Below are 23,151 nucleotides of genomic sequence, written 5' to 3' on the forward strand. Positions count from 1 at the left end.
ACACCCTGGCTCGGGGAACCCTACCTCGACCATTCACAAGTCCCGAGACATGGTCTCCGGCCCAAGGCTCCGCACCTTGGTTCTTAAAAAGCCCACGGCACTACACCCTGGCTCGGGGAACCCCGCCTCGACCATTCACAAGTCCCGGGACATGCTCCCCAGCCCAAGGCTCCGCACCTTGGTTCTTAAAAAGCCCAGGGCACTACACCCTGGCTCGGGGAACCCCACCTCGACCATTCACAAGTCCCGGGACATGCTCCCCAGCCCAAGGCTCCGCACCTTGGTTCTTAAAAAGCCCAGGGCACTACACCCTGGCTCGGGGAACCCCACCTCGACCATTCACAAGTCCCGGGACATGCTCCCCGGCCCAAGGCTCCGCACCTTGGTTCTTAAAAAGCTCAGGGCACTACATCCTGGCTCCCAGAACCACATCTCGATCACTCTGAATCCCGGGATTATTCTCCTTGAAATCATGACATCTCGTTTGTCTGATAAGATATAAGTATTCTGTTATCTTATATGGACTTGAAGCCCGAATACTCACGAGAAATTACCAATCAAGTCCTTGACGCTTATTAATTTATGGTGACTTGTCAAATATCTCGGTTATTGTAAAGACAGGACGCTGAGCACTTGTCAAAAAATACAAGGGTGTTAGAAGAAAAGGAAGATTGCATTAATAAAAGCCTGAAGGCCTGAAAGTTACAGACAGAAGCAAATAAAAAGAGAAAAATAAAAGTACAAGTCCTAATCTATATCTACATGTTCAGGCCCGGGTTTCTTTTCTTGAGTCGTCTCCTTCTCCTCCTCATCATCCTTGGGAAGGGATGTAATGGCTGAAAGCGGACCGGTTACGGTGGCCGGAAGCGCAACGGAAGTCAAAAATTTTAAATTTTAGAGCAAAATTTCGGCCACCCCATATTTGTGCAATATTTACATTCAAACACCATAATACATACATAGGGTGTCAGAAGTGATTTACCTATCAACCCCTTGAGGTTGATGTGTGGCTCCAACTAAAGTGTAAACACTTTAGCTCTTGAAGGTTGGCAATCTACAAGCTCCTCCTCCAACTCCAAAAATTAAGCCCACCACAAGCAATGTAAATCTCTTCTTGCTTTGCACTAGAAAAGCAAGAAGATTTTTCAATGAAAAGATTTTATTCTCCAACTCTTGAAGAACAAAATGAAGAAAAATTTGAGAGAAAATTGGTGAGAGGTTTCGGCCAAGACAAGGTGAGAATGAGGGAGTGAAGTCTAGACTTGGGTGTGGGAAAAATGAAAAAGTTGATCCCCATGCCATGCATTATTTTATTAAAAAGTATTCAAAGTCTCTTCACCTCCCAAGCATGCAAACCCTAGCATGTCATGTATATATAATATGGTTTCTAACACATTAAAAACCATGGACTAAATTTTAATTATCTTAAACACATTTGAGATTAATTAAATATTACTTGAATTTATTCAAGTCCCACTAGTTAAATAATTATTTTAATTGAGCTCTACAAGGCTCAATATTATTTAATTAATTCAACACTTGAATTAATTTAATTATTTAGACTCTACTAGGTCCACTAGTGTTTAATTAATTCAACACTTGAATTAATTTAATTTAGTCCTCAATAATGTTTATGAAAATCACAATTTTCAACTACATTATTTATTTGGCCAAATTTTAATCTTAGGAACACTTCCATAAATTAAAATTTATATTTCTCTCTTAGAAGTCATACTTCTATTTTTCTTTACGCTTATAAACACATTTATAAGCCGTTCAACACATTGAACTATTTTACTTCTCATCGGGATTTACAAAGCCAGTACTTGTGTGGCCCTCAATGGTTCATTGATACAACTAGCCGTGGGTTCACATCTCTATGTGATTCGGACTAAACATGTCTTTATTCGAGCATACCCCAATTGCTCCATTCTTACTTATCAACTCCTTGATAGTAAGAACGTCAGAACTCAAGTCTGATAGTACCCAACCAATCACGTTAAACGCCTAGCAGCATCGCTTACGTGATTCCCTAGGTATCACATGATAGTGCCTGCAAGAACCATTCAATTGTGGTTAGCGTACAGTACGGTCCCTTCAACTCATATATCCCGATCGATTCGACAACTATTGGTTTATCGAGAGTTGTCAATGAATCGATACTATGTGTCATGTTGTGGTTGCATCGATGGTGTAATCTATGAAACCCCTTTCATAATTACCACCATACTCTGATCAGAGATTTCAACCCACACATACATGAAAAACACATAGGATATCCATACCCGTAGGTAAGCGGTGAATCCCCGACTACAATGCATCGACTCCTATGTGTTTCGACAGAACACCCAACCTTGCCACCTGATGACCCAATGAGAGTCGGTAAACAAGTCAAAGTGTAATTCTAGCACATAGAGTCTCAATGTTGTCCCGGGTCATAAGGACTAATTCTGTACAACCATAAACCAGGACTTTTCCACTCGATAAGTGAGAACCACTTGGAAAGTCCTTTTATGGAGGGTTGTTCAGTGCACTCTACAAGGAGCACCTATCTGCATGTTCGGACATCACAATGTCCCCTACCAATGAAACATGGTACTCACATCGCAGATACTAGTCTCTAACTCGAGCGGCCTTTATCCTTCTTAGTGGCGGCTGAATCGACTAGGAACGGTTTAGAATATACAGTATTCCAAATATGAGTTTCATGATACTCATCATATGAGCATCTCATATTCTTTCTACTATTTGTATATTCAAGGACTTTATCTATGCAGCTAGCATGGGTATAAAGATAAAGATGCGCCAAATTAATAAATTCAAATATTATTAAAATAAAGATCGTTTATACAAAGAGTTTCATCGTGAACAGTCGGCCAACACTTGGCTCGACGTGCACCTACTCTAACAATCTCCCACTTGCACTAGAGCCAACTACCCATATACTTCAGACCCATTGATTCGCGATGCTTCTCGAACGATGGTCCTGGTAAAGGCTTAGTTAGTGGATCAGCAACATTATCTGCGGAGCCGACTTTGTCAATCACGACATCTCCTCTTTCCACGATCTCTCTGAGGATGTGGTACTTTCTCAATACGTGTTTGGACTTCTGATGAGACCTTGGCTCCTTCGCCTGAGCTATGGCTCCCGTGTTGTCGCACATCACCGGGATAGGAGCAACTTCATTTGGAATGACGCCCAACTCTTGGACGAAATTCCTAATCCAAACAGCCTCCTTTGCTGCAGCCGATGCAGCAATGTATTCTGCCTCAGTGGTGGAATCCGCAGTACTGTCTTGCTTGGAACTCTTCCAAGAGACAGCACCACCATTGAGCATGAATATGAATCCGGAGGTTGACTTCGAGTCATCAACATCGCCTTGGAAGCTAGAGTCGGTATAGCCTTCCAATTTTAGTTCTCCACCCCCATAGACCAAAAACAACTTATTGGTCCTTCTCAAATACTTGAGGATGTCTTTCACAGCTTTCCAGTGTGGAAGACCAGGGTTGGATTGATATCTACTCACTACACTTAGTGCAAATGCCACATCAGGACGTGTAGATATCATCCCATACATGATACTACCAATAGCCGAAGCATACGGAATTCGTGTCATCGCCGCTATCTCTGCATCAGTCTTGGGAGACATAACTTGGATAGGGACACGCCATGACACATTGGTAGATGTCCTCTCTTGGACTCATCCATCGAGAACCGCTTCACGATGGTATCAATGTATGTGGACTGGGTGAGACCAAGCAATCTTCTTGATCTATCTCTATAGATCTGTATTCCCAATACAAAAGATGCTTCACCCAAGTCCTGCATTGAGAACTTACTTTCTAACCATATCTTAGTTGATTGCAACATTGTTACGCCTTAAACGCATACAAATCTCGAGGATGAGATTAATGTTTTTAATGCTGTAACATATCCCAAAGTTTTTGTTTTGATGATACCAAAACTTGGATTAAAAATGTACTAATGTTTTATATTGAGGCATGCAGGAAATTAAGAACAAGGTTACGTTCGGAAGATCCGAAATTTGGTTCGGACGTTCCGAAATTGTGCCAATCAAAAGCAAAATAGAAGCTGTTCGGAAGCTGCGAGGAGCAAGTTTGGACGTTCCGAAGACTGGATCGGACGTTCCGAACACAAGCAATCAAATCACTTCAATCCGGAGACAAATTGATCTGACTGTTGATTGAGTAGATTTCGGACGCTACGATGGACATTATCGGAAGCTACGAAGTGTTGAAGATTTCAAATCTCCGGAAACGCGGGAATGTTCGGACGGTACGAACTGGAGTTCGGACCTTCCGAAGTTGTTCATACACTGTCTAAAAGAACTGTTCAGAAGAAACGAAGTTTGATCGATCCCTCTGAAGCATATGTTCGGACCCTACGAAGTCAAGAACGGAAGATCCGAAGTCATGCCAGAATTACGCAAATTGATTTCAATCACATCGGAAGTTCCGAAGCACAAACGGAAGATCCGAACCTTGGCGTCCAAGACTAGTATAAATAGGCCTTTGAGGATGCATTCTCAATCATCCCACTCCATTCTCTCTTGTCTCTTACAAAGCTTTCTACTATCTCTTGTGTGCGTTGATTAAAAGAGTTGTAATATCAAAAGAGTTGTAGAAAAAGAGTGAAAGTAATACTCTCGAGTGGGTTGTAAAGTTCGTGGCTATCCTTGGAGCCCTCAAGGCCAAGTAGACGCATCGAGGCGTGGTTGTAAAAGCTAGCTTGGAGCTCCTAAAGCCAAGTCGTCATAGTGATACCTCGATCCTCATCGAGAAGGGGAGACGTAGACGATTCTTCGTCGAACTTCCATAAACATCTCTATCCCTCTTTACTTTACGCATTTACTTTACTACGCATTTATTTTACGCACTTACTTTACGCATTCATTTTTATTTGTGATTTTCCCTCAAGTCTTCCGCTTGCAATTTTTGCAAACTCGTTTTTAAAAACGCTAAAAGGCCTTAAAGAACCTATTCCCCTCCCCCCCCCCCCCTTTTAGGTTCTTCAAGTGGTATCAGAGTCTAGTTTTTCAAAATCTTTTAAAATGGCCAATCTAGCAAGCGAGTATGCCCAAGGACAATCCACAAATCGTCCCCCTCTTTTCAATGGTACCAATTACGGATATTGGAAGAATAGAATATCTCTATACATCCAATCCGTCGATTACGACCTTTGGAAAATAACGGTGAAAGGTCCCTATATCCCCATGAAAACGGTGGATGATAAGGAAATTCCTAAGGGAATGGATGACCTCACCAAGGACGATATGAAACTTATCTCTCAAAATGCTAAAGCTATGAATATTCTTCATTGTTCCCTAGATATGAATGAATACAACCGAATCTCGGCTTGCACCTCCGCCAAAGAGATTTGGGACAAATTGGAGATTTGCCACGAGGGAACCAATCAAGTCAAAGAAACGAAGATAGATCTTCTCCAACTCAAGTACGAGACCTTTGAGATGGAACCCAAGGAGGATATCGACACCATGTTCCGGCGGCTCACCCAAATCATCAATGAGCTTGCCCAACTTGGTGAGAACTACCCAACTAAACAAGTGTGGAGGAGAGCCCTTCGAGCACTACCGGCGGAATGGGATGCAAAGCGCACGACTATCATTGAATCCAACAAGGGAGATGCGGCATCCTACGACCTTGATCAACTTCATGGGACCCTAAAGACCCATGAACTTGAAGTATCTACCCGGAAGGAGACAAAGAAAGATGACGACAAAGTAAAGGCGAAAGGGATCGCCTTGACCAGTCAACTTGATGATAGCGACGATGAAGAAATGGCACTCCTCACTAGAAAGTTCAAAAGATTCATGCGGAGTTCCAACTTCAACAAGAAGGACAAAAAGATTGAGAAGGAAGTGACCTGCTACAACTGTCAACAAAAGGGTCACTATGCAAACGAGTGTCCCTCCAAGAAGAAGGCCGGCAAAGACAAGAAGAAGGCCCTTCTAGCCACGTGGAGCGACAGCGACAACGAAGAGGAGTCTACCCTATGCTTCATGGCAAAGGAAGATCATCTGACCGACTCGGATGACGACGAGGTACCCACTTACGATGAATTACTCTCCGCTTACACTAGTATGTACAATAAGGCTAAGTCACTTAGAAATGAGAATAAACAACTTAAAACTGAACTAGAAGCTAGGATGCATGACAACACTAAGCTCAAGACAAACCTAAGAGACTTAGAGAAAGCCTTCAACAAGTTCAATGTGAGTAGCGGTAAACTAGAAAACCTCTTGAGTATGCAAAGGTGTAACTTCGACAAAGGAGGTCTAGGATATGAAAAGAAATCAGTCAACTTCGCTAGTCTTATCGCAAAGGCAAAACTAAGAACACCACCCACATGCACTTACTGTTGTAAGATATGCCACATAAGACCTAAATGCAAGAAACTTAGACACCAACACAATAAGAATAGTTATTGGAAATGGATCCCCAAATCCCCAACTACTACTAACCTCAAAGGACCCAAAGAAACGGGTACCAACTATCAAATTGTATCTCAATCTTATAGGGACAAAGGGGAGACAAGTTATCGAGCACTTGGTATCTTGACAGTGGATGCTCTCGACACATGACGGGAGAAAAGAAGCTGCTACAATCCATTCGACCAAAAGAAAAGGGATCGGTGACCTTTGGAGACAACAGCAAAGGGATCATAGAAGGCATCGGCTCAATAGGTATATCTAACTCTACTATTATTGATGATGTACTTCTTGTGAAAGGACTTAAACATAACCTCCTAAGCATTAGTCAATTGTGCGATAGGGGTTATGAAGTCAAATTCACACCACACGATTGCACTGTATCACTCACAACTGACAAATCCATTAGTTTCAAAGGTTATAGAAGTGAAAATGTTTACAAGGTCGATTTAAAGATTTCATCTTTTTCAAAAATAAAAAGCCTTGTAACATTAAATGTTGATGACAACATTCTTTGGCATAGACGACTTGGTCATGTTGGGATGAGCACCATAGAAAAACTTTTAAAACTTGACCTAGTTTCCGGAATGTCAAAGCTGAATTTAAAATTAGATTCTTTTTGTGATGCTTGTCAACTTGGTAAACACACAAAGGAATCTTTCAAAAATAAAAATTTTGTATCCACTTCTATGCCCCTTGAATTACTTCACCTAGATTTATGTGGTCCCTCGAGGACAACTAGTCTAGGAGGTAAATCCTATGCTTTTGTCATTGTGGATGATTTTTCACGTTTTACTTGGACATTGTTTTTAGCCCACAAAAGTGATGCCTTTGATCATTTCAAAATTTTTGTCAAAAAGGTTGAAAATGAGAAAAATCTTTTGATCAAACAAATCCGTAGTGACCACGGAACGGAATTTCAAAATGAAAATTTTTCAATTTTTTGTCAAAGCAAAGGCATTGGTCACAAATTTTCTTGTCCTAGAACTCCTCAACAAAACGGTGTCGTTGAGAGGAAGAATAGGACCCTAGTAGAGATTGCAAGGACCATGCTATGTGAGCATTCTCTACCAAAATATTTTTGGGCTGAAGCGATGAGTTCTGCTTGTTACATCATCAATCGCGTATCAATAAGGCCAATTCTCAAGAAAACTCCATACGAACTATGGAGAGGGAGAAAGCCTAACATTTCTTACTTCCGCGCTTTTGGATCAAAATGCTTCATCCACAACAATGGTAAGGACAACCTGGGTAAGTTCGATGCTAAATCGGACAAAGGTATCTTTCTTGGTTACTCTACTTCTAGCAAAGCATATAGAGTCTTTAATAAACGCACTTTACTAGTTGAAGAATCTATTCATGTCATATTTGATGAAACTAACCCTTGCTTGCCTAGACCTGTTGTTTCTGATGATGATGATATAGATATCCTTGGCGAAGAGTTGGAGTCCACAAGCCTAGATGATGTTCCTAAAGATCAAGAGGACGCACCTCTTCCGAAGGAGTGGACTACGCACAAGGATCATCCCATGAACCTCATCATTGGTAGCCCATCGAAGGGAGTATCTACTCGCTCTTCTAATATGTGCAATTATCTTGCTTTTCTTTCTCACATAGAGCCTAAGAACATAGAAGAAGCTTTACTTGATGATTCTTGGATTATTGCTATGCAAGATGAACTAAATGAATTTAGAAGGAATAAAGTTTGGAATCTTGTACCTAGACCCACTGATAAACCTGTCATAGATACTAAATGGGTATTTAGGAACAAGTTAGATGAGCATGGTATAATCACTAGAAATAAAGCTAGGCTAGTAGCTAAAGGATATAGTCAAGAAGAGGGAATTGATTATGATGAGACTTATGCCCCTGTTGCTAGACTAGAATCCATTCGCATGCTACTTGCTTTTGCTTGCTCTAGAGACTTTAAATTGTTTCAAATGGATGTTAAAAGTGCTTTTCTTAATGGTGATTTGAAAGAAGAAGTGTATGTTGAGCAACCTGTTGGTTTTGAAGATGTGCACTTATCTGATTATGTGTATAAACTTGATAAGGCTTTGTATGGTTTGAAACAAGCTCCTAGAGCTTGGTATGAGAAATTGTCTACTTTCTTGCTGTCTAATGGTTTTTGTAGGGGTAAAGTTGATATTACCTTGTTTACCTTGACTAAAGATAATGATTTGCTGATAGTACAAATATATGTAGATGATATTATTTTTGGTGCTACTAATGAACACTTGTGTAGAGATTTTTCTAAGCTTGTGCAGGATCACTTTGAGATGAGCATGATGGGCGAGCTCAACTACTTCCTTGGTCTCCAAATCAAGCAATGCAAGGATGGTTTCTTTGTCAACCAAGGGAAGTACATCAAGGAGATGCTCAAAAAGTTTGGGATGGAGTCTTCCAAAGCCTCATCCACACCTATGAGCACGACAGTCAGACTCGACAAAGATGAGGGAGGTAAACCTGTTGACCAAAAGTTATTTCGTAGCATGATTGGCTCCCTACTCTATGCGACTGCTAGTAGACCTGACATTATGTTTAGTGTTTTCTTGTGTGCACGATTTCAATCATGTCCAAAGGAATCACACTTATTCGCCTTAAAACGCATTTTCAAATATCTTTCAAATACTCCAAATCTCGGATTATGGTATTCTAAGAACTCATTTTTCGATTTAAAAGCTTACTGTGATGCCGACTTTGGAGGATATAAGGTGGATAGAAAGAGCACTAGTGGTACTTGTTTCTTTTTGGGAAATTGCTTGGTGTCATGGTTTTCTAAAAAGCAAAACTGTGTTGCACTTTCAACGACCGAGGCCGAGTATATGGCTGCCGGTAGTTGTTGTGCACAAATTCTTTGGATGAAGTATCAATTACTCGACTATGGTGTTACTTTTTCAAAAATTCCAATCTTTTGTGATAATACAAGCACCATATGTCTAACAAAGAATCCAGTTCAACATTCTCGTACAAAACATATTGACATTCGACATCATTTTATTCGTGATCACATTGAGCAAAATGATGTTGAACTTCACTATGTTGACACCAAGAATCAAATTGCTGATATTTTTACAAAACCACTAGATGAATCTACTTTTACTCGTTTGCGTGGTGAACTTGGCATGATTGAGTTGTAAACATTAGTCAAATAGTCTCGTACATATTTATTAAATTGAGGGGGAGTATTATTAATGTGAGCATTATAATATCGGATAATACAAATTAATTGTATTTATCCATAATTATGGCTCAACATTCATTTATGTGCTAAATATTTTAAATTTTAGGTGAGATGAGGAGCCATAGAGAGTCGCGGGATGCGGATTCTTAGATTATGTTTTTGTTATTTTTGTTTATTTTATCTTTATGCATCATTGTATAAAAGACTTGCATTTATTAGTGGATATTTTACCTGTTTATTTGTCTCTCTTTATGCTTATGTCTTTTTTATTATCGCAAAAAGGGGGAGAATTTATTTGGTTAAAATTGCTATTAATTCAACCTCTTAGACTTGTTATTTGATTAAGGGGGAGTTATTTAATAACCATTAGATTATGTTGATTATTGTTTCTCAATTTTTAACCAAGTTTTGTGATCATCAAAAAGGGGGAGATTGTTACGCCTTAAACGCATACAAATCTCGAGGATGAGATTAATGTTTTTAATGCTGTAACATATCCCAAAGTTTTTGTTTTGATGATACCAAAACTTGGATTAAAAATGTACTAATGTTTTATATTGAGGCATGCAGGAAATTAAGAACAAGGTTACGTTCGGAAGATCCGAAATTTGGTTCGGACGTTCCGAAATTGTGCCAATCAGAAGCAAAATAGAAGATGTTCGGAAGCTGCGAGGAGCAAGTTCGGACGTTCCGAAGACTGGATCGGACGTTCCGAACACAAGCAATCAAATCACTTCAATCCGGAGACAAATTGATCTGACTGTTGATTGAGTAGATTTCGGACGCTACGATGGACATGATCGGAAGCTACGAAGTGTTGAAGATTTCAAATCTCCGGAAACGCGGGAATGTTCGGACGGTACGAACTGGAGTTCGGACCTTCTGAAGTTGTTCATACACTGTCTAAAAGAACTGTTCAGAAGAAACGAAGTTTGATCGATCCCTCCGAAGCATATGTTCGGACCCTACGAAGTCAAGAACGGAAGATCCGAAGTCATGCCAGAATTACGCAAATTGATTTCAATCACATCGGAAGTTCCGAAGCACAAACGGAAGATCCGAACCTTGGCGTCCAAGACTAGTATAAATAGGCCTTTAAGGATGCATTCTCAATCATCCCACTCCATTCTCTCTTGTCTCTTACAAAGCTTTCTACTATCTCTTGTGTGCGTTGATTAAAAGAGTTGTAATATCAAAAGAGTTGTAGAAAAAGAGTGAAAGTAATACTCTCGAGTGGGTTGTAAAGTTCGTGGCTATCCTTGGAGCCCTCAAGGCCAAGTAGACGCATCGAGGCGTGGTTGTAAAAGCTAGCTTGGAGCTCCTAAAGCCAAGTCGTCATAGTGATACCTCGATCCTCATCGAGAAGGGGAGACGTAGACGATTCTTCGTCGAACTTCCATAAACATCTCTATCCCTCTTTACTTTACGCATTTACTTTTGGCCCGGGCAAGCTCTCCGTGCAACTGATCTTGAACTTCCTTGGCAGCCCGAGCTTGTTGACCTTTCTTAGTGGCCGTCGCTGCCACTTCCTTGAAGGCCGAGATCATCATTTGGGCAGCCTGTACAAAGCAAATTAAAAGAAAGATAGAGAAGAAAGAGGAGGGGGGATGAAGAGGAAAACTTACAGATAGGAGGTTGTTGGATTCCTCAAGAAACTGAGCACCGGGCCCAGAATTCTTCAAAAAGGCCTCCTCTCCAGGAGTAAGCATGTGCTTAAAGCGCCGAAGGCCTGTTGAAGAAGCCCCCTCCAGGAAAATGATGGGCCAGGTGGGTTAATCGATCATCAGAGTTTCTTGAGGAGGTTCCTCTGTAGTTTGTTGTGGGGGATGGGTGAGTGGCTGAGTTGCCTGGGAGGTGCCCTGCCCTCCTTCCTGATTAGTCTCAGTCAGGATCAGCTCTGGGCTCGTGGTAGCCTTTCGCTTCCACTGAAGGAGGGGGACGTGGTCCTCAGGATCCTCTTGGGGTTTTTCCTGGGCTACTTCCTCTTGTTGAGTCTCTACCTGGTTTGACTCAGAACGCCGGGCTGCAACTTCCTCGGTCATTTTCTTTTCAAGGGCAGCTTTTCGAGCTGCCAATTTCTTATCTTTGGCCGCCTTTTCAGCCGCCCACTTCTTGGCGAAGGCCTCCTGCATTTTTGGGTTATCTGCACATGAATAAGAAGAAGGTTCAGCACGAGTAATTTGAAAAAAACAAAGACTAAGGATGTCAAGAATTACCGGGTTGAGCGCCCGAGACAGCAACTTCGTCAATCACCCTGTCCAAAGGGTCCTCAACACGGGCACTCAACCCATAGGTAATGAGGTTCTCATCTGCGATGAGAACAGAAGAAGAGTATTTCCGCCCCTCCACCAAGGTTTGACTCATGAGGAAAGGCTCCTCAAATTTGTAGGATTGTGGCAGGGAAAGTTGTTGGGGAAGGGAAGGGAGAAAGTCGGTTAGACAAGGTAAAGGACCCGGAAGTCGGATGTAGAAAAACTTTTCCTTTCCACCCCTTCTGAGAGGAAAGGATATCATCAAGAAATCGGGCATTAAGCCAGGCGGTCAAGGAAAAGGAATTATCCCCAAGCCGGCAAGATAAGTAATAGTGAAGGATAAGGGGGTGATGAGAAGATTGTTCATTTTGAAAAAGACATAGGCTGAGGCCATAATCCTAAAAGAGTTGGGATGAAGTTGGTTAACCGGTACGCCGAAAAACTTGGCAACCACAATATAAAAAGGGTGGACGGGAAATCGGAGACCATTTCTGACCTGGTCCCGAAAGAAATTAGTATACCCAGGAGGAGGGTTTTTGGCTCTGTCAGAAGTCCCGGGTATCAAAATGGAAAAAGAGGAATGAATATTGCCCAGGGCCCGAAGTTCTTCATCGGCCCCCAAGCGTAATGTGCTACTCATCGAAGAGAACCAAGGGGCTCCCGGGATCTCAGTAGGAGGAGGGCTCGAAGCCCGGGGTTTACCCTTACCCTTGCTCTTGGCAAGAGCTCGGGACTGGCCAGAAGTATAAGGTTTTGAGAAAGTTGGTTTAATTTGGATAGATGAGGGTTGTATAGGAGGCTGGGTGATAGAGCGGCGAGGGGGGAGACGGAGGGGAGTAGACTCGTCACTAAGCGAGCCCCGCGCATTTGCTCCTGATGTATAAGTGGTAGAATTAGACATATTCTTGAAATCAGGAGAAGGAAAGACTTACGTTTCCTGAAGAAAAACGGGTGGTTGCAGCGACGGAGATTCACCGGAAATGGGGAAGTTTGCGCGGAAGAGCTTCGAGAAAAATTTTTGTAAGGGCTTCGCCGGAGTTTCGAATTTGAAAGTGATTACTGAAAAATGAGGCGCCCAAAATTTATAGAAGGGAAAAGTTGATTAGCACCGTTGATTTGAATCAAATCGGACGGTTGAGCTGAACCTGGGAAATTGTGCGGATATACGAAGGGACACACGCAATAATTAAAATGTCAGACTTATCGAATCCTCGAAATGCGAAAAGTTCCTGACCGTTGAGTAAAAGGGCACGCGTTATCATGACACCCCTTGGGTTACCCAAGATCTCATTATAGTCCGGGAGGTTTGAGGCCCCGGCACCTCATCTTAAGCTTGGGAGGTTTGAGGCCCCGGCATCTTATTTTATAGCACGGGGGATTTGAGGTCCCGGTTTCTTATTCTAAAAAGTTCGGGGGAATATTAAGTCATGGCACTTTGGTTTGTCATCTATCAGTTATTCGGTCTCAAATAATAGCAGTTAGTATCATGCCAGTTATTCAGTACATGATGTATATATCAACTGATGAAATTAAATTCTTACAAACAGAGTAGGAAACGGAGATAAACCAAATAACGTTTTTTATTTATTTAAGAAAATTATCAAATGGCGTATTACATCTGTGCCATTCTTGAGGCTACATAGTCTTTCCACTCAGTTATCCATTCAATTAATTCCCGAATGTGAAGATTGGAGAAGGACTCGGAGGTTGATATCTTGTTCAGATGATGCCATTCCTTCCATAGCATCGCATGCAACAGAACTTGTCAGTGGCCAGGTCTGCAACCCGAGCTACTCCAAGCTCTCGTCTGTATTTCCTTGCCGCTGTCGTTTGTGCACGGTTGAGAGCCAAGCCATTTTGGTGCGCGTTGTTAATATCTTGGATCTTGTACCAAGTAGACATAACCTTTACCTCGATGTACTCTTCGACCGTCCTTTCCAGATTCTCCACATAAGGACGTAGCTCAACTGGTATTTGACTATGTACTCCAATGGAAGAGACCGTGCTGCTACAATCACTTGAACTCGACATATTGAATTGATGATCACCTTTCATCTCTACCATCTTATTTATAGGCAAGTGGCATTCAATATGGAAGAAGTTGGAAGGTCACAAATCATGTGAAACGTTTCACCATTTATTCAGAAGAAGAGTTAATCACAAACCAGTGATTTATACACACGTGGACGGTCAGGATGCACCTCGTAAATTATACAAGATAGAAGAAGGGACATGCACGATTATCGAATCGTCAATCTTATCCATCTCAAAATATGAAACGTTTTTCGGCGGGAAGTTAATGCTGATTCGTGCATCATTATGATACCATATCATACCCCGGGAGGTTTGAGGCCCCGACATCTTATTTTGTAGCCCAGGAGGTTTGAGGCCCCGACATCTTATTTTATAGTCTGGGAGGTTCGAGGCCCCGACCTCTTATTTGATAACCCGGGAAATTTGAGGCCTCGGTACCTGATTTAATAACCCGGGAGATTGGAGTTCACGATATTTTATTTTTGAGCTCAGGGACCATTAAATCATGGTATTTCGGTTGATTCTTCATCGGTTATTTATCTTCAAATGATTTCATCGGGTCATTTATCAAGAAATAAAAAGACGTAAACCGAAGTAATTTTTTATTCATTTAAGAGAATTTTTGCGAATTACATCGAAGTACTTTTCCTACAGAAGCCATCCACTTGACCATCAAGCTCTTTACAGAGCTGCCAGTGAACGCCTTCATCAAGCTAGCAGAATCGGCAATGTTCTGCAGTATCTTCTTCTCCTTGTAAATCATTAACTGGAGGACATAGTCGTCCTCAAAAAGATTTACGCTATCGGAAATGTACAAGCGTTCCCGATATTTCTCAAGCTTTGCCACCAGCCAAGGAGTGGTAGCTTCTCCACATTCGTAGAGGAACTGAAGTCCTTGCAACTCCTCCCAGAAATTGAGGATCTTTTGGAAGACTTCATCTTCCAGTTCAGCTTTCTGCTTCTCAAAAGCTGCGTTCATGAACTCTGCTGCCATATCGGGAACCTTCGAATTACTTGAACCTGCCATTATACTTCTCAGATTATAATTTGCTGGTATGATGGGGAAATATGTGACCTATTATATATAGGAGGAGAGAGCCAATCACAGCCGTTAATCTATGAGCACATGAACGACTAGGATGAACTTTGGAAGTTGTATTGGGCAGGTGAAAAGACATGTACGGATATCGAGGAGGCAGGCTCATTATTACCTCGGAATACGAACAATTTTCGGCGGTACCAATACTCATGCATGCGTCATAATGACACTTCTTGGACTTCCTGAGAGTACTAGACGACCAATATGACTGATCGGGACACCGAGTCAAGCTCTAGCCCGACTATTTTAGGGATGGGTTGTGATACCCCCATTAGAATCCGGGTCAACATTAACCTGGTTTGTTAATTGAATAGCCGAGATTATGACCCATGTGCATGAAAGGTTTCCTAAAGACCCAGGCAAGTCTTCTCTTCCCGGGCATTTTGGCTTTACCCAAGCTCTCTACCAAACAGCCCGGGACCACACGGAGCCATCCGGGCGCTTCTCACCTTCTCGATCAGATTTCCCGGGTACATTACCACTTGAACAACCTCGAGAACTGCACTACCTCGAGAAATGAACCATACTCGAGTGTGATTGATACAGGCAATCCAATCTGTCAGAACAACTTGGGCTTGGAGTGTCCGAGAAGTCATCATAAGCTAGTTTGGTAAACCGACTTAGTAGATGACACGGAAATCGAGGTAACTACCCATTCCTCTACTATAAATAGCAGGTATTAATGTCATTTAAGGATCCAAAAATCTTTGAACTCTAAGCATTATACATATTTTCTCTCAAACATTTCTTGTGTACATCTTCAACCTGCTGACTTTAGCATCGAAGTGGCTATGTCGGACACCCCTCTGGCGCCCATTCACGAGTTACTTTCTTGTTTGTAGGTGTTAATCCAAGCCATTGCCTTCACTCAAATTCTCAAACACTATAAATTGTTGGTTTGATCCGTTAGAGCTCCTTACCCGGCTCATCTATTTCAACGAGATCGCATCATTGGCGCCGTCTGTGGGAAATATTAAGCTCAAGGCGTTGATATGGCTCGTACGAGAAGAACGGACCAGGATAATTCTCGGGTCCAGGAGGACGGGGGACAAACGTCGAGACAAAGAGGTGTTAATAACACCGGGCCAAATCTCATAACCGTGACCCCTGTAGAGCTAAAGAAAATGATGGCCGATGCCATCGTGCAAGCTATGGCCAGAAAGGAAGTCTCTCAGCCTGTCATCCCATCAGAGCGAGAACAAGAGCAGAAGCAGGAGCAAGAGCGGGAGTTGGGGAGGCAGGAGGAGGCGGGAGGAGAGAATGAGGAGTACAGTGCTGGGTCGAAATCTCTGACTACGGCAGAAGAGTTGCGGGAGTTGAGGAAAAAGATGAAGGTCCTGAAAGGACTGTTGGAAAGTCGGAGCGTTGCCCGGGCAGTCCCGAGAGGATGCCCGTTTACTGATATCATTGTCCGGGAGCCTCTTCCCGGAAATTTCAAATCTACGAAGGTGAAAGACTATGATGGTAATGCCGACCCGGAGGAGCACCTAGCCAGGTTTGAAAATATGGCCATGTTTCACTATTACACTGATTGAATCAAGTGTAAGGTGTTCCTTACAACATTGGTGGATTCAGCTCATTGGTGGATTCAGCTCAGAGGTGTTTCGAGGGCTTGACTTCCCAAAGTATCAGCTCTTTCGAAGGCTTCCAGAAGGTGTTTTTACACCATTTCAGCAGCAATAAGAAGTACAAAAAGACTGTTTTTAGTCTTTTTGAAGTTAGTCAGAGCCTAGAAGAGAGTTTAAGGGCCTATATCAGCAGGTTCAACAGAGTGGCCTTAGACGTCCCTACCTATGCCACTGAAACAAAGACTACTGCATTCACCCAGGGTTTGAGAGAGGGTGAATTCTTTAAGTCACTAACCAAGAAGGTGCCTGGGGATTTCTAGGATCTGTTGTCACGAGCAGAAAAGCACATCAATATGGAGGAGGCCCAGAAAAGTACATCAATATTCTTTAAGTCACTAACAAAGTAGGTGCTCGACAAGCCAACTTGTGGCTCGGGCTTTATTGACTTTAAAGTAAAACATTCTTTATTTTAATAATTTTTTATGATTATGATATTATACTTTATCTGTATACTCATGCAAGCTGCATAGATAAAGTCCTTGAATATACAATAGGTACCATCAGATCTGCGTCGCAACGTAAGATCATGAAACTCATTAGGAAGTGTACCGTATATTCTTAATAGGTTCCTAGTCGAATCAGCCGCCTAAAACAAGGATAAAGATCGCTCGAGCTTCAGACTAGCATCTGTGGTGTAAACGTCATGTTTCATTGGCAAGGCATGGAGATGTCCATTCACACAGATGGGTGATCATATGATGATGCACTGAACAACCCTCCCTCAGACTATCCAAGTGGTTCCCACTTATCGAGTAGAATAGTCCGCAATTATGGTTGTACACCATTAATACTTTGACCCGAGACAATGTATGGGCTATACGTACTAGCATGCTCTTTGATCCGTTTATCGACTCCATTGAGGGTCATCAGGTGGCGAGGTTGGGTGTAGTTTTGAAATACGTAAGAGCAAATGCATTGTAGTCGGGGATTCACCGTTCGCCTATGGGTGAAGATATCCTGTGTGATCTGATGAGTTAATAGTGCAAGAAGCCTTTGGCCAGAGCAAGAAATGTGCTTTAGGGAAAGGTGTTTTCCTAGTGGCGCATGCCATGCCACTATTAGTACTCAAAGATAAATCGCATCGTTATCGAATTCATATGTAACTCTCGATATACCAATGGTTGCAGATTCGATCGGGATATATGTGTTGAAGGGACCGTACTATCCGATAACCATGACTAAAGGTTCTAGCAGGCACTATCAGTGATACCTAGGGGATCATGGGACGATGCTACTAGACGCTCTTACCTTCATCCGATGGGTACAATCAGAAATGAGTTCTAACATTCTTGATCAAAGAGTTGATGAAAAGAATGGGGTTAACTAGGGTAAACCTGAATAAGAATAAATGTTCTTCTAAATCACATGGAGATGTGAACCCACAACTAGCTGTATCCCTGAACCATTTAGGGTAACACAAGTATCGGATTCCGTGTTCCCGTTGAGATATTCAAATTTCAAGGAGTTGGAATTTGGCGACTATAGTTTGATGGAGATCAAACAGGAAGCTTATAAAATAGTTTATGAGTTGATTCCATAAGATGGAAGAAATGGAAGTTAGCATGATTGCTAAATAAGGAAGGTGAGTGGAACTGCCTGTTTTGTGAAGGAGTTCACTAAAACTAGCAGCTGCCAAATATGGTAACTGTTATATATGGTAACTTCTAAATTTGGCGAATGAAAATTTTCGATTTTCATTATATGAACAAAAATTGTATCTTTGACACATCAGCGCTCTCGGATCGTCGATCGGGGTTATAACGAGTTAGAAATCATTTATTTAGTGAATTGAGAATTTACTAATTAAATTATTGTGCTAGTAGTGGTGACTACTAACATGCAAAAATTCTCATATATGTTCTAGAGGAGTCTAGAATTAAATTAACAAATGAGTTAATTTATTAATTAAATAATTGTTATTTAATTTAATTAATATACATGTATATATTTTATATGGTGATATAAAATATGTGTATATAATATTATTATATCATGTATAATTAAAGGTTAATAAATACATTATATATTAATTATATGAGAGTTTAAATATGATGAAATTATTAGAGTGCTTGTGGGAGGTGGACTCCTAATTAGATTAGGAGTCTCACTCTATAAATACATGATAAGGGGCTTAATGCAAGGTTGATGTTTTCTTGCACAAAATAAAACAAAACCCTTCACAATTCCATATAATAACCCACGGCCACTTCATTGAAATTTGGAAGAATATTTTGGTTGAAAGCAAATTAGATTTGCTTAATCGTGGATTAAGAATCCATAATATTTGATTGAGAATCAATTAACCAAAAACCAAGATTTTTGAATGATAGGGCTCTCGGCCACAACAAAGAAAAGGAAATTTTTTTTTCTTCTTTTGGGTTCTGCCATCGGCGTGTTCAATCGTCACACCATCTCCGTCTTTTGGAAATTCGGTAACTACAGTCTCAACTAAATCGTTTGGATTTTCTAGTGCAAACAAAACGAGGAAAACATTCTTCGATCGTGGACCCATTAGGCGATCAAATTTGAAGAGCCGTTCGTAGGGAATTTCAAGAAAGGCTATATCCGCCTAAAAATCAGAATAGTTTGGAGTCAAGCGTTAAGAACACAAAGGTATTATTCTAAACACCCTAGATGTTTTTTAAACACACGACGCCCAAGAACAAAAATAATTTAAACTTCCATTACATCTTGGGTGCGAGAATACGATGTCCCAGCAGTGGTATCAGAGCCGGTTATTCTCAATCGTGTGTTTTAATTAAATTGTGTTGAGTTTGTTATTTTTAACCGCGTAAGAATTTTTATGAAAACGCCCCAAATTTTTTTTTGAAAAATCTGTTTTTGAAAGGAAAAAAAATAATTTTGGCGCGCGCCCGATCGGATCAGGCAGCGGGCGGGCTGCACTGGCGGGTACCCGGGAACGTCTCGGGCACTGCGCTGGGTCGTGGGCTTGAATTGTTCGGGCCCAGGGACGATTTTCTGATTTTTTTTAAAATTTTGGGTTAAATTGATATTTTGTGAAAATACGGACGATTTTACCCCTACAATAATTTTGATAAAATCAATTTCTTACAAAATAAAAAATTAAAATATGACTTTAATTATTTATGGTAAAAGGTGTTTTACAAGAAATTTAATTCTTTGAAATTCAATAAAAGTGTTTATTTAATTTGATAATTATGGCGGTTAGTGATAATTTACGATATACACGATTTATTGATCATATGTGATATTATGGAATTTAGATAAAATATGATATTATATTTTAAAAGGATGATTGAGAGCCATGACCAATGTGCTAGGTGTAAGTTAGGATATGTTACGTGTTGTATTTTTGATTATTTGATAATTAAAAGTGAACCTGGTTTATGGTCCGTCCCCCCTACCCCGAAATTTGTATCTCAATGTGCCATGGATTTATGTAAATATTAAAATTAGTGGGAAATCAAGATTTGAAGACTGTGGGCCCGATCCTCAAAAGGACTTTTGAAGATCGAAGACATGTAAAATATTGGAAGCTTATGTAATATTGCATTTGCATCCCTGCATTTACCTAGGTTATGGACATGGATCCGTATGTGGCTCGTACGGATCAATTAGCTCTCGGTTATCAATCATCATTTATTATTTATGATGTATGTGATATATTATAAATAATCGTATGTGCGTTATTGTTAATATAATGACAAGAGTTGCATGAATCTAGAAATCATACAAACAATCATGGCACAAGTTTTAAAATTAATGATGGGACAAATTTTATAATTAAAATCCCTCATTTTGGATGAGATCCAAAATTTAAATCAAGCTCATTAAAAAGATAATTAAAAGAAAGTTTAATAATTTCTTGCCTTCCATCGACGGTGGTTGCATGATGAACGCTACTTACGGTCAGTGTATGGCTCATATTATTGGAAAGGCCTGGACGCCGGAAATCTGTGACTTCCACTAACATATTTGACGTGAACTACGTGGAACTCTCATGACTTCGGTTCATATTATTGGGGGATCTCATGGCGACCGTCCATTAAGGTTTAACATTGATGGGCCGGGCTCGACACATGAAGAGAAAGGTGATAATATTATTGGATCATCCTCAAACGTGAGGCAAAATGATGCACATGCAATAGTTGCATAGTGCATGAAAGTCGCATAATGATGCACGCCATTTTCAAGGAACACATGACTACACGCATGCAAGATGGGGCTCTTGTCCATGAGCATGGTGTAAGTATGATTGGGCCTCATGAGAAGGTGGTGGGCCTGAAATTTGACAAGACCCGATAATTTAGAACATGTATATTTCATTGCAAGAATTTTTGACATAAGAAATTATCTAGGCCAGAGATGTTTTGGCAATGATAAGTGAATATCCAAGTAAACATAATTTCAACAACAACCAAAAGAAAACAAGATAGTCTAAACCAAGCACATTTGTGACATGTTAGGCTATGACATATTTCCCAAAGAAAGATCCACAAGCTAGTGAGAGAGGGCATGTTTGACTCGTCAGACATAAACTCTCTAAGAGACGTGTGAGTCCTGTCTTAAAGGAAAAATGACCAAGGCCCCTTTCCTAGGGAAAGTAGAACGTGCACTTGATCTGTTGGATTTTATCTATACAGATGTGTGTAGCCCGCTAAGTGTTAGTACGAGATTTAACCATTTCTACTTCATTACTTTTACCGATGACCATTCGAGGTTTGGGTATGTGTATTTAATGAAATACAAGTCTGAAGCCTTTCAAAATTTCAAAGGATTCAGAGCAAAAGTAGAGAAACAATTAGGAAAGAGTATTAAAACACTGCGATTAGATCTAAGTGGAGAATACTTGAGTACTGAGTTTCAAGACTACCTTAACGAGAATAGGATTCTCTCACAGTGGACTCTTCCTGCAACACCCCAGTTGTATGGTGTGTCAGAACGTTGTAATCGGACGAGATGGGCATGGTTAGATCTATGATGGGATTCACTGAGTAGCCGCCATCCCTTTGAGGATATGTGCTTGAAACAGCGGCAAGGTTGTTGAATCAAGTCCATAAAAAGGCAGTGAATAAAACTCCATATGAGATATGAATGAAAAAGCCGCCCAAACATTCTTATCTAAGAATATGGGGATTCCTTGCTTACGTGAAGCAGGCAGTAAGAGCCAATTTGTGATACTTTGTGGGATATCCAAAGAACTATGTTGGATAATACTTCTATTATCCTAGTGAAACAAAGGTGTTTGTTTCAAGGAATGCCACCTTTTTGGAGAAAGAGTTTCTATTAGATAGAAAAGGTGAAATGATAGAACTCGATGAGATTCGAGAACCTCCCACTACACAAATTGTAGAATCCACACCCCAAGAGCCAATCAAATAAACACAAGCTCCTAGAAGATCCGAAAGGATCTCAAGGCCGCATAATAGGTTGAGTATGCTTCTTGAAGAGGGCCAAAGTGAGTTCATTCCTGGATGTGATCCAAGAAATTTCAAGGAAGCGTTGTCTGATGTCGATTCATCTAAATGGCTTGAAGTCATGCAGTCCGAGATGGACTTCATGTATTCGAATCAATTATGGTTCTTAGTAGATCCACCTAAGGTAATTGTTCCCATATGATGCAAATGGATTTACAAAAGGAAACTTGGAGCGGATGGGAAGGTGGTGACCTTCAAAGCTAGATGGTAACAAAAGGATATACTCAAAGGCAAGGAATTGACTATGATGAAACCTTTTCTCCAGTCGCAATGTTCAAGTCCATTAGGATAGTGCTAGCCATAGCAGCATGGTATGACTATGAAATATGACAGATGGATGTGAAGACAGCGTTCCTTAATGAGGAGATTAAGGAAGAGATTTACATATCTCAACATGAAGGATTCACATTAGTAGGAAGTGAGCATATGGACTCAAACATGCATCAATGAGCTGGAACCTTAGATTTGACAACACTATCAAAGAGTTTGATTTTGCCAAAAATTCTGAGGAACCTTGTGTATACAAGAAGGTTAGTGGGAGTGGAGTGACATTCTTAATACTTTACGTTGATGACATACTACTCATTGGAAATGATGTAGGGATGTTGCAGTCAACTAAAGTATGGTTAGCTGGTAAGTTCTCCATGAAGGATATGGGGGAAGCATCATATGTATTAGGAATACAGATCTATAGAGATAGATAAAAAAGATGCTTGGGCTCACCCAATCCACATATATCGATACCATATTGAGGAGATTCTCTATGGAGGAGTCCATGAAAATATATCTCCCAATGTCTCATGGTGTGAATCTATCCAAGTCTATGTGCCCTAAGACTGATGAAGAGATGGAAACCATGAGCCGCATTCGATATGCGTCTGCCATATGCAATATTATGTATGGTATGATATCTACTCGACCTGATGTGGCATATGCATGTTTGCCAGCTGATATCAGTCGAATCTCGGTCCACTGCATTGGAAAGCAGTGAAGGACATTCTTAAGTATTTGAGAAGAACTAAGAA

The sequence above is a fragment of the Primulina eburnea genome, chromosome 9, assembly GCF_022965805.1.
Source record: "Primulina eburnea isolate SZY01 chromosome 9, ASM2296580v1, whole genome shotgun sequence".
NCBI classification, from domain to species: domain Eukaryota; kingdom Viridiplantae; phylum Streptophyta; class Magnoliopsida; order Lamiales; family Gesneriaceae; genus Primulina; species Primulina eburnea.